Source organism: Aquarana catesbeiana, linkage group LG01 (genome assembly GCF_042186555.1).
Source record: "Aquarana catesbeiana isolate 2022-GZ linkage group LG01, ASM4218655v1, whole genome shotgun sequence".
NCBI lineage: Eukaryota > Metazoa > Chordata > Amphibia > Anura > Ranidae > Aquarana > Aquarana catesbeiana.
This window is the reverse complement of record NC_133324.1, coordinates 728,934,190-728,947,681: the sequence shown is the minus strand read 5'-3', so window position 1 is coordinate 728,947,681 and position 13,492 is coordinate 728,934,190.

Here is a 13,492-nt window from a genome sequence, read left to right as displayed (position 1 = left end):
GAGCCAAGGAAGAAAAGTATGCCATGCTTAAATACCCGGACGTCCGCTGCGGCCTCCGCCCCAACGTCCCTTCTATTATAGTGAGATGCCTTGTAAGATTTCTCTATGCTCTGCATGACTCCTCATATATTCCATTACAGTGAGTATGCCTTGCAAGACTCATGGGCGATACCTTGGTTCACATTTTCCTTTCATCTCCTTGCCATGCCTGCCCCACGTCTGGCCTCGGTCCTCCATGCTGTGGTCTCCGTCCCTTCAGCTCCCGGGGGAGTTGTTCCCCGCTGACCCTTGCTTGGGATCAGACTCTGAAGCCAACCGTCTGATCAGTACGTATGGGATTACTAGTTCTGGCCTCATGATTTTGTCCAAATCATAGCCTATACTTCAATACAAACTTGACCTGTTTTTACAGACACCAGATGTACACATCAGCCCCTGGAGAAGCGAGTAGAGCTTGCGAAACGCGTCGGGTTAGAGATGTATTATGTATATCTGTACAATAAATACTTTGTGATATTATATCATTATGGCTATGTTTAGAGGACTATTATGCTATGTTGCTGTTCTTATGAATTTGTTATTTATGATCATGTCTTATATTGAATGATGTTTATACAAATAAAATTTGTTACCCCTTTATACATCTTGTTGACCTTGTGATCATCAGGGACACTTCACTCAAAGTCCCATGGGCGATTGTCTATTTCTGTATGTAATATAGGGATGGAGGTGTTCCATGTTAGGGAGAAGCTCTTAGACTTTCCCTCTTTGACCCATCTGTCTTGAAACTCCTCCTGCCAGACCCTTGAGAACTGCAGAAGTCTTCCCCCCACTCGAGTGAGCGGGGGCGCCCCTTCATAAAGAGGCTTTAGTATTTTGTCTTGTAGGTTTCCTTCCCCAGGACTTCTTTTGTCCCTGGGGTTGACCCTGAAGTTTACCTCTTGAACCTGATGGAGGAGGCCGTCGTGACTGCCTGGAGGCTGATGCCCCTGGCACTGGAGAAGGAGCCCATTTAAATGAAGGAGGTTTACTCCTTTTCTTAACTGGAAAAAGGGTACTTTTTCCACTTGAAATTTTTTGGATGTATTTGTCCAAATCATCCCCAAACAGCTGTTCACCGCAGAAAGGAAAACTAGCCAGGAGTTTTTTGCATGGCGCTTCGGCTGACCTTTTTTTGCAACCATAGGATTCTGCGTGTATGTACCAGCCCAAGCGTAAGGCGTGAGGCCTGAAGAATAGAATCTCTCATAGTGTCAAATGCAAAACATAAAGCCTCTGGCAGCTCAGCTAAATCCTGGGCCTGCTGATCAGGGATAACCTTGAGCACCTGTCTCAATTGGTCTTTCAAGGATTGACATACACCAATTGCCGCCACTGCAGGTTGAGTCACTGAACCTGCCAAAGAAAATGCATTTTTTAACAGGAATTCCAATTTCTTATCAGTTGGATCCCTAAGCATTTGAGCGTTTTTAACTGAACAAATCAAACTTTTATTCACAGAGGATATAGCAGTGTCAATTGCTGGTATCTCTCACTTTTTAGTGAAATTTTCCTCCATGGGATAAAGTGCTGAGAATTTTTTAGGAGGAAAAAAATGCTTATCTGGGTGATCCCACTCAGAATACATAAGCTGTTCCAGCAATGAATGGACAGGAAAGGCATGCAAAGCTTGAGGAGGCTTTAGTGAACCCAAACAAGAATTGGGCTTTCCAGCTGACTCAGTTAAGGGTAGAATAAAAGTGGAGCGGACCATTTCAGTAAGAGATTGCACCAGCAATCTTTCAGATTGTGAAGCTGAAGGAGGTCCTTCCGCAATTGACCCCTTGGAAGAGGAGTCATCAGCCTCTTCATGGTCGTGATTCCACCTCCCCTTCTGCCAACCATAGTCCTATGCATAAACACAGAAAAAAATGCACCCACTGCTGAGCAAATAGTCCAGCAACTGCCCCTGCTATTAATGCTCAGCCTGATGCTAAGTAAACATGCCTTGGCAATGCCTGTGTCACCACTCACATGTCCCTGTCTGCTCTTGTGTCCCTCCGTCAGCCTACAGTCTGGCAAATGGAGCTCTTTATTATGCAGTCCCACGCTGTGGACATTGAGGCATGCCAATGCCGTGCTAAGCCACACACCCTCCGTCTTCCCACTGCTCCCTCCTTTTTTTCAAAAAAGACTGTTTACTGCGCGCGTGTGGGCCTCCGATCCGATGGGGTTGGCGTGTGTGGGGGGGGGGGTGGAGGGGAGGGGAGGGGAGCCGATGAAGAACTGCCATGCTGAGGCGGTGGAAGAGGGAGCGGAGCGGCATACTGCCGATCGGTCTGGACTCCCTCTGCCTATTCCAGGAGAGGGGAGAGAAACTCCTGCCCAGGTGGGGGGTCTCTTTGTAAGGAAACCCCCTCCAACATCTTACTAGAGGCTTGGGACTGCTTAGCTGGAGGAAGCCTGCAGCTTCTGCTGACACAGAGCGAGATATGGGAAGCATGAACAAGGTATATGCTCCTTACAGCCCCCAGTGGCGACTTTAGGCATGACAACATTTACTACAAGGAGAAAATCCATAAGAAAATGTAAAATTCCTTACGAATCTCCACTTACCTTATCCCACCGCAGGATTCTGTGGTAAAACCAAACAGACCCAATCTTCACCCCTCAGGGCGGGCTCCACTAAAAAACCTTCAAGGACCGGGGTCCCTTTTAATCGGGGTCCCACTCCCTTGGACCAGTATAGCACTCTGCTAGGAAGCTTTATGGCTGAAAAAACCAAAGCACTGGATCCCAGGGTCCAGCTTTCAAAGAGAGGCGTTACAGGCTATACCTCATTTCTTCCTCCACGAAGCCCAGGTACCATCCAACTTAGCCTTAACGGCACTTGGATCCGGCTGCATAGCTTGCCCCAGCGGTGATTTAGCATATCACATTTTTATTCGTGACCAACACCTAAGACACTGGCGAAAAAACTGAGGTACTACCAGTAATGGGAGGGGTTATATAGGGAGTGAACTTTCTGTCTTAGGGTGTGCCAGTGACCATCACCTAAAGGTGGCCTATATAACCCACATAGTTATTACTATGGTTCTGTGTCCCGTGATGTATGATAAAGAAACAAACGTTACAGGGGTGTTAACCCTTCCCTGAGCTATCCAGAAAGCTAAAAAAAATGTTTTTTTGGCTGCAGCTACACTTAAAAAATATACCTGTTCCCACTTACAGATTCAATTTAAAGTGGAAGTAAACCCTCCTATCGTTTTCAGCCAAGGAAGCCGCCATCTTGGCCTCTGTTTAGTCTAGAACTGCCATGATGCTGCACATGTGATCAGTTATGACACCAGCCATTGTATGATTTGACAGTTTGGTTGAGAGCCCTACCAATGGGAGTGTTACATTTCCGGCATGTGCCGGAAAGGTAGCTGTTTTATGGATGGGTTTACTTCAGCTTTAAGAACAAACCTACAGACCCTATCTTGTTTGTAACTCGGGGACCACCTGTACAGGGAAAAACATTAACTGATTTTCCAGTTGTGTATATGGAAATCATTTTCATCTGTAAACTGATGGCACTAGGAAAGTATTTTGGCATTGGGAAAGAGATTAGCAGGACAGATAACTTACAGCAAAATGACACTGGGGACTTAATTTCCACTAACTTGTACTGTACAGTCTTTTTTCCCCAAAAATGTTAGCCCCTCCCTTTTCTGTCCTAATTTAATATGTAGCTAAAATATGAATATAAACTCTTCATGTGCATGATTTCTTATGAAAACCACAGTCTCAAGAATGTTGCTTTTGATTAAAAACTAAAAATGCTGGATAAAATTGTGAACACATTGATACCTGATATGTGTGGGACCATCACTGTTTTCATACATGCAGGAATGACGCATGCATTCAACTTTGCGCACGCGCACAGGGGGGCATGGGCTCTTTAACGACCAGGCGGCGCAGCTCTCGTTCTGGGCGGGCGTCATATGACGTCCTCCCCCCTGAACGACCGCATCGCAGCGATCGGTGGTGCGGTGTGTCAGTCTGACACGCCACTACAACAATCTCATTAAAGACCCTCTGACGGAGGCTCTTTACCACGTGATCAGCCGCGTCCAATCACGGCTGATCACTATGTAAACAGGAAGAGCCGTTGATCGGCTTTTCCTCACTTGCGTCTGACAGACGCGAGTAGAGCTGATCGGCTGCTCACCTGACAGGGCGGTATGTGCTGATTGTTTATCAGCACAGCCCCCCTCAGATGCCCATCCAGGACCACCAGGATGCCGCCAGGACCACCAGGGATTGGCACCACCCTGGACCACCAGGTATGCCACCCTAGACCACCAGGGAAATGCCAATCAGTGCTCAGGCAGCTGCCAATCAGTGCCCATCTGAAATGCCTGCCAGTACAAGTGCAATCAGTGATGCCTATCAATGCCAATGCCGCCTATCCGTGCCCATCAGTGCAGCCTTTCAGTGCCCATCAGTGTTGCCTATCAGTGCCCATCTATCAGTGCCGCCTATCAATGCCCATCAGTGCTGCATATCAGTGCCCATCAGTACCGCCTATCAGTGCCCATCGCCAGTGCCCATCAGTGCCACCTCATTGATGCCACCTTATCAGTTCCCATCAGTGCCCCCTTATCAGTGCCCATCAGTTAAGGAGAAAACTTACTTATTTACAAAAAGAAAAACTTTTTTTTTCAAAATTTTAGGTCTTTTTTATTTGTTTAGCAAAAAATAAAAACCCCAGAGGTGATCAAATGCCACCAAAAGAAAGCTCTATTTGTGGGAACAAAATGATAAAAATTCTGTTTGGGTACAGCGTAGCATGACCGCGCAATTGTCATTTAAACAGTAAACACACTAAAGGCTGAAAATTGGCTTGAGCAGGAAGGGGGTGTAAGTGCACTGTATTGAGATGGTTAATATATATATATATATATATATATATATATATATATATATATATATATATATATATATATATTATATATTTTAAAAAAATTTTTTACACGGTCACTTTAAAAAAATGTATTGCTAATATTGCTATCACAAAGGAATGTAAATATTCCTTTGTGACAGCAATAGGCATTTAACAGGTCCCTTTTGGCAAGCTCTGGAGGTCTATAAGACCCTAAATATCTACTCTATACTTAAAAGTATTTGATCACACCAAGAGCCCAACAAAGTCCATTGGGTCTTTGCTCGGCTCTATGATCAGCCAGTAGAAGTGCTGGTGGGGCGGGAGATCCTGGAAGAGAAGCGGAAGGTGGCAGGAGGGGGGCCGTCCCCTCCCAATGCTTGCAAAAGCAGTCCAGTGGTTAGTTATAAGTTATCCATAAGGATTGCTTGTACATGAGAGCCGACCGACATCTCTAAAAGAATGGTACTGGAATGATGCCTGCAGCTGCAGTCATCATCCCAGGATAACTGCTTGAAGTCTAGCGACGTACTGGTAAGTCGCTGGTTGGCAAGTGTTTAAAACATGCTTTCATTTGAGTAATGGCATCTTCAAGTAAATGAAAACCTTCCGAAGAAACAACAAATCTACTGTAACAGGGGCATAACTAATAGATTAAATAAACTGGGGAAACCATGGGCAGCACAGTGGTATAGTAGTTAGCACTTTCACCTAGCAGCAATAGGGTTGCTCGTTAAAATCCTGACCATGACACCATCTGCCTGGAGTTTGCATGTTCTCCCTGTGCCTGCGTTGGTTTCCTCTGGGTACTCTGGTTTCCTCCCCGCCCCCCCTAGACAATGCTGGTAGGTTAATTAGATCTTGTCAAAAAAAAAAAAAAAGTTTGGCCAAAAGATGTGTATGTGTTTGTAAGTGTGTTGGGACTCCATAGGGTAAAAGGACCTCGCTATACCGCAGATGGACACTGGCGGCAAAAAGCGCCCTGAGGCAATTCAGTTCGCATAGGTAGCGCTATACAAGTCATTCATTCATTCATGGATATTGACCACGGGGTTGGCCCCATCTTCATTAGCCTTTGTTCCTTTGTAGGGTGGTCAATTCTGGTTTACAATAGTAAGTATGGATTCAGAAGGAAAATGGGGATGGATGGCCATACAAATAGGTAGATAAGGAAGGTGTGAATTAATCCACCTGTAGTAGTAACTTTTTTCATAGATACCGGTATATAGCTTATTACATCATGTGAATATTGGATTAGTAGCTTGGGTGTATTTTTGTTTGTTTTTGTTTTGTTTGTTTGTGGGTCTGTTATCATTTGTAGATGTTTATAATGTTTGTTATGTTGTATAGACGATATGTGAAAGAAAAAGAAGAAAGAAAAATTCAGAATTTGCTATGGTTTGACCTTATGTGATAGTTTGAACATGATGGAATATAGGATATTTGCTATATTCTCCAACAAGAATGTAATTTGGTCTGTAATGATGAAAACTTTCACCATAGAATTATAAAAAAAAAAAAAAAAAGTGTTTTTTGAGTTAACAACAGGTATTAACAAGTCTTGGTCGCTGGCTGTTAGTCATATCCACTGCAAATTTTAAAATTAAAAACACATTAAAGCCGTAGATCAATATGCGTGCCAATGCACAAAGGAAACATGCGCTGACGTATGACAATGTCCTCACCTAAGCTACAAAAACAACTCAATATGCACAAAAATGTTAATCATGATTCTCAGCAGGGTTGATTAAGTTTGGAGTTGAGTGGGTCTTCAAGCTAACCTAGGCTCTATTGTAAAAATAATCAAAGTAGTACATTTCTCAGTGGGAACAGAAATTCAACTTTGCACATTGAACTATTGTAAACTACATTTGGCAAGACAATGAAAATGTTAATATTTGCTGTCATGGCTTAGACAGGAAGCCAGGAATTCTTACAACACACTAAGATTTGTCATCATAGGCAAAAACATTTTTTGTTAAATACAAACTGTGTTTGGACAATCACATATAAGAAAGTGTTCAAAAAGATTTCTAATCACACACATGATAAAACTGCCCTGCAAAAGGTCACGTGTCATAAATACAAAAATAACAATAATGATGCCAAGAGGTTTAGGATATTTGCAGTGATCTCCACACATCTGCTCTCTGTTTGTAGATCATGGGCAGCTAGTTCCCTCTCCTCTCTTGGAGTGCATAGGAAAGTTTAGACTTCAGGAATGCTCATCTCTGCCACCTGCTGGACATCCATTATTACTATGGTCACAATGTAGTTCCACAACTGGCCTCATCAGCAATGCTTAAATTGATGTCAGAGCCTGTCCCTGATTAAAGGTTCTGGCAGCCTATTTTTTTTTATCACTCTCTGTACAATACATTCATTTTTTCAACTTTGCTTCTGGCTGCAGCGTGCCCTGTTTGGCATGACTTCTAAGTTTGATTTGCCCACAAGTTGACTGTCAACCCCCCAAGCTGTCCTGTGTGCTGCACTCTGGTGTGTTAGCAGTGTAACATTGTATTATGTCACTATATATAGGTAAATGTGGGTAAACTACGAGGTGTGTTCAGAAAGTAATGAGAACAATATTTTACAATTTTTTTACAGAAATTTTACACTTGAACACTGTCTCCTTCAAATTATGTACAATCATGCTCAAAAGTTTGCATACCCTGGCAGAAATTGTGACATTTTGACATTAATATTGAAAATATGACTGATCATGTAAAAAAACTGTCTTTTATTTAAGGATAGCAATCACATGAAGCCATTTATTATCACATTGTTTTTTTTGGATCCTTTTAAAATCATAATTATAACAGAAATCACCCAAAATGGCCCTGATAAAAAGTTTACATACCCTGGAATGTTTGGCCTTGGTACAGACACAGAAGGTGGCACACACAGGTTAAAATGGCAATTAAAGGTTAATTTCCCACATTTGTGGATTTTTAAATCACAATTAGTGTCTGTGCATAAATAGTCAATGGGTTTATTAGCTCTCACATGGATGTACTAAGCAGGCTAGACACTGAGCCATGAGGAGGTAGAAAAAAACAGTCAAAAGACCTGCGTAACAAGGTAATGAAAGTTTACAAATATGAAAAAAGCATATAAAAAGATATCTAAAGCATTCAATATGCCAGTCAGTACTGTTCAATCACTTAATAAGAAGTTGAAAGTTTGGGGATCGACTGATATCAAGCAAAGGTCAGGTAGATCAAGAAATATTGCAGCCACAACTGTCACAGGAACTGTTCGAGATACAAAGAATAACCCACAGGGAACCTCAGGAGAAATACAGGCTGCTCTGGAAAAAGATGGTGTGGTTGTTTTTAACGAGCACAATACGATGATACTTGAACAAAAAAGAGTTGCATGGTCAAGTTGCCAGAAAGAAGCCTTTACTGTACAAGTTCCACAAAAAAGCCTGGTTACAATACGCCCAACAACACCTTGACATGCCTCATTGGCTTTTTTGTGGCATTGACGCAGTAAAGGCTTTCTTCTAGCAGCTCAACCATGCAGCTCTTTTTTGTTCAGGTTGAATTGTGCTCCTTAAAAACAACCACACCGTCTTTTTTGGAGAGCAGCCTGTATTTCTCCTGAGGTTACCTGTAAGTTTTTCTTTGTATCCTGACCAATTCTTCCGCCAGTTGTGGCTGCAATCTTTCGTGGTCTACCTGACCTTGGCTTGGTATCAAAGGAGCCCCTAATTTTCCACGTCTTAATAAGTGATTAAACAGTACTGACTTGCATATTCAAGGCTTTGGATATCTTTTTATATCCTTTTCTATCTTTGTAAAGTTTCATTACCTTGTTACGCAGGTCTTTTGACTGTTCTTTTCTACCTCCTCATGGCTTAGTGTCTAGCCTGCTTAGTGCATTCATGTGAGAGCTAACAAACTAATTGACTATTTATACACAGATACTCATTGTGATTTAAAAAGCCACAAATGTTGGAAATTAACCTTTAATTGCCATTTTAACCTGTGTGTGCCACCTTCTGTGTCTGTACCAAGGACAAAAATGTGAGGGTATGTAAACTTTTTATCAGGGCCATTTGGGTCATTTCTTTTATCATTATGATTTAAAAAGTATCCAAAAAACTATGTGATAATAAATGATTTCATGTGATTGCTTAAATAAAAGACAGTTTTTTGGCATGATCAGTCATATTTTCAATATTAATGCCAAAATTTCACAATTTCTGCCAGGGAATGCAAACTTTTGAGCACGACTGTACCTTTTGAGTGTACACAACACTCCCAGCGGTTTTTTCCACTCTTCATAGCATCCTTGGAGGTCTTCAAGTGGGATGGCGTTCAGAGCCTGCAACTTTGGAAGCTATCCACATTTCTAAAAAGTGCCCTTTCAAACCCTTCTTCATCTTTGGGAATATTAAAAACTCATAAGGAGCCAAGTCAGGGTTGTAGGGTGGATGGAGAAGCACTGTGATGTGTTTTTCAGCCAAAAATTCTTTGACAGCCAAAGCACTGTGAAGCGCGTTGTCATGATGAAGGATCCAAGTTGAGCCGATCCCTGGACGCACAAGAAAAACTTTTTGTCTCAAGCTACCAAGAACTTCTAGGTAAAATCTTTGATTCACAGTTTGACCAGTAGGTACAAATTCCTTATGGACAATTCCATGTAAATCAAAAAAAACAAAACAAAAAAAACATGACCATTGATTTGACTTTTGATTTTCTCATTCAAGCTTTCTTGGGGTGAGGTAACAAGGGTGTGAGCCATTCTGAACTTTCTTCATCTCGGGTTCATACTCAAACACCCAGGAATCATCTCCAGTGATGAAAAATCAGGCTCTCTTTCCAAACAGGCCAACAGGTTTTGGCAAACGAGTTGATGGTGTTCCTTCTGCTCAGGTGACAAGTTCTTTGAAACAAGTTTTGCACACACTTTTCATGATTTCATGAACAATTGACTTGGTAATTCCCATTTCCTCTGCAATCATTCTGATAGTGAGCTGTCAGTCACAGTTGAGAACAGACCTCACTGCATCCCCATTCTGTTCCATTTTTGATGAAGAGGGGCATCCTGATGGTTGTTCATCTTCAACACCTCACCATTTCCAAAGTTTCTGGTTTTCTTTCACTTACTGCTGCTCCAAACTCGCTTGCTTTTTCTTAATACGAGGCACTTGAATAGGGTGTCACAAAAAAGAATGTCTCGACTCTGACAGGTCTAGAATGCAACTGATCAGTGTTCTAAGGTGACCTTGGCCAGCTTCCTTCTTCACAGAGTCCTTCTCGAGCGTAGGAACTTCATTATCATTATATTCTGGACACACCTCGTATTGGCTGAGAAAGTACACATTTGAGCTATTCCCATTGTTTTAGAGGTGCTCTATCATACACTGAACCCAAGAATAATGTGTAACTAAACCCAAAAGCAAAATTGTAATGTAATGTAACTTACCAATCACTGGATGTGGTGGTTGCATTAGTTTTACAATTTTCAGGGTTTTATACCTTTATTTTCACTTGGTGATTGGCCTGTAACACATACCCTGTCTTAGGGTGGCTACATTCACTCCTCTACTGAATCTATGGAGGAGCAACGTAGCCACCCTTGAACAGCAGCATTGTCAGTTAGTGGAGAGAGTGGTGTTGGATGGACTAATGTATTTAGATGGACTTTACATTCATGACTAATAATGTAAAGCCCAACTCCACCTAACACTTGTTAAGCAGTTATATGATTTTCTTTTTTTTCCTTTTGGGATAAAGGTTTTACATAAATAAATATAAATAATAGTTGATCAATGTAAGCACCCCTTTCAATAGTAAATGGTTTGTCTCAACCCTCTAACTGCCACCTTTGCTATAGAAAAGTTTAGGTTGAAAAACAACAGACTTACAGGTTGAATCACCAGGTAATAATTATATTACAGGCGGTCCCCTAGTTACAAACATCCGACTTACAAACGACTCCTACTTACAAATGGAGGGAGACAACAGGACATGAGAGGAAATCTACCCCTAGGAAGGGAAATTCACTCCTGGGAGACTTATTATGGGAAAAAGGTGTCTCCACTGATGTTGTATCACCAAGGCTTGTTTCCACAACAACCCCAAATTTTCAAAATCCAATTGTCATTGGGACAGAAAGTGAGGGGAAATCTTCTGAACACAGGCCGAGACAGCAAAACAAATGTTACAGGAGTGTTAACCCTTCCCTGTGATATCCAGAAAGCTTAAAAATATTTTTTTTTGGCTGCAGCTACACTTAAAAAATATACCTGTTCCGACTTACAGATTCAACTTAAAGGATCACTAAAGATAATTTTTTTTTTTTTAAATAACAAACATGTTATACTTACCTCCACTGTGCATCTCATTTTGCACAGAGTGGCCCCGAACCTGGTCTTCTGGGGTCCCTCGGCGGCTGTCTCGGCTCCCCCCCGCAAGGACTCAACACCTTCATGCGAGCTCCCTCGCATGGTGTTGAGTGCTTGCGGGCGCGTCCCGTGATACAGCCGGCGGCCATAGCCACTCACTGTATCACTCGGCCCCGCCCTCCGGCATGCTGCGTCATTGGATTTGATTGACAGCAGCGCGAGCCAATGGCTGCCCTGCTTTCAATCCATCCACTGTAACCAATCAACGGCCAGGCTGAGCAGCGAAGAGGATGTTGGGGGTGAACGTGGGACTTTCGAGGGGTCAGGTAAGTAAAACGGGGGGGGGGGGGGCTGGGGGGGCCGGTATTGTCGGATGTTTTTTCACCTTAATGCATAGAATGCATTAAGGTGAAAAAACTTTTACCTTTACAACCTCTTTAAGAACAAACCTACGAGCCCGATCTTGTTTGTAACCCAAGAGAAAAACAAAAGCTGCGGTGTTAATGTTACTAACAGACTGTATCATATAGTATATGCAATTTTTTTATTTTGGCCATAGTTACAGTTTATAAAACAAAATAAAATACAAAATAAAATACCGCGATGTTGAAACTTTAATAAATTAAAAACAATAAAAAACAGTAAGCAGCCACTAGAAGTGAGATACACGCATGGGATAAATAGAAAACAATGTAATGTGCTAAATCACAAATATGTAAATGCGTTAAATCACAAAAAGGAATCAATAGGTAATATTATAGGTATTAACCAAAAATTAGATGAATAATCCAAAACCAATTAATCAGTGAAAGAATATATAAATAAAAGTCCAAAGTGTAAAAATAAAAAAACAGTTTATAATAAAGTATAGGTAGAACCATAGGTGTGTGAACAGGGTGTGCCTGGGCACACTCTAATCACCCTGTGTGGTGAAGAATCCCCCTTTTTAGACCCCTGATATTTCACCAAAGCCCACCAAAAAAGAAAGTAAAAAAGATTGTTTAAAAAATACAATTGTAAAAAAATTAAAAAATAAAAACTACTGACACCGTCCACTGCCCTATTGAGACCAATCTCTGCCCTAATGACACCGCCCATTGCTCTATTGACACCATCAGTATATATACACATGCACACACACATATGTGTTTGAGCTTTGGGGTGTATACCCTAATGCAATAGGCTGTGCACACCTATGGGTAGAACACTTCTACCTGGTCAGGGCCTTTATCCAATTACATGAACCGGTGCCTCCAAATGATCCAAGGAATGTGGCCAGCAAAACAGTACGGATTCCCCGATCAGGAATGTTCCCACAAGATGGTCAGATGTTACCCGGAACGAAAAAGGAATTCACCATAGCATAATTCCGATGAGACTTCATTTATTAAAGTAATAAAAGTTACACTTACAATATGAAGGTTAAAGAAACAAAATAGCCAGCCGGCTGTGCAAAACGCCCATCCGCTTAGACACCTGCACGCGATGACGTCAGCACGTCAGCTCCTAATCATCCCGGAATTATGCTATGGTGAATTCCTTTTTTATTCTGGGTAACATCCGACCATCTTGTGGGAACAGGCCCGGATTTACTCCCTTTGCCGCCCAAAGGCCGGGCCCTTCAATGCCGCCCCCCCCACCCCCCCCACACACACACACACCACCAGAAAGAGCCCCCAGACATAATACGGTCAAAGACTGCAGACATGATACAAGAGATGGTCAGAGACTGCAATCATAGTGCAGGAGATGGGCAGAGATTGCAGACATGATACAGGAGACGGTCAGAGACTGCAGTTCCTATGGACATTAGTAGATAATGGCCGATCGGCCCTCTCACCTGACCCAGCGATACAGCAACGGTTCCCTCTGATCAGGAGTCAGCTCACTCTGAATTGCCCGTGGCAAGTCTGTTGGGTAGCACCCAGATCTGTATTCCTGCAATGACTCCATTCCTTTCTCCGCCAGGGATGGCGCTAGGCTGTGTGGCTTTCCCTCTGGTGGCGCAGGGCAGCGGGGTTCTCTCTCTGATGGTGTTCCCTCAGCACTGCTCTCTCCCTCTGGGGTCCTGGGTGTACTTTCCTGGGTGTAGACCCCCCAGGACAAACCACCCCATTAGTACAGACCCCCCCAGGACAAACCCCCATCCATTAGTACAGACCCCCACCAGGACAAACCCCCCTCCCTTCATTAGTACAGATCCCCCCAGGACAAACCCCCCTCCCTTA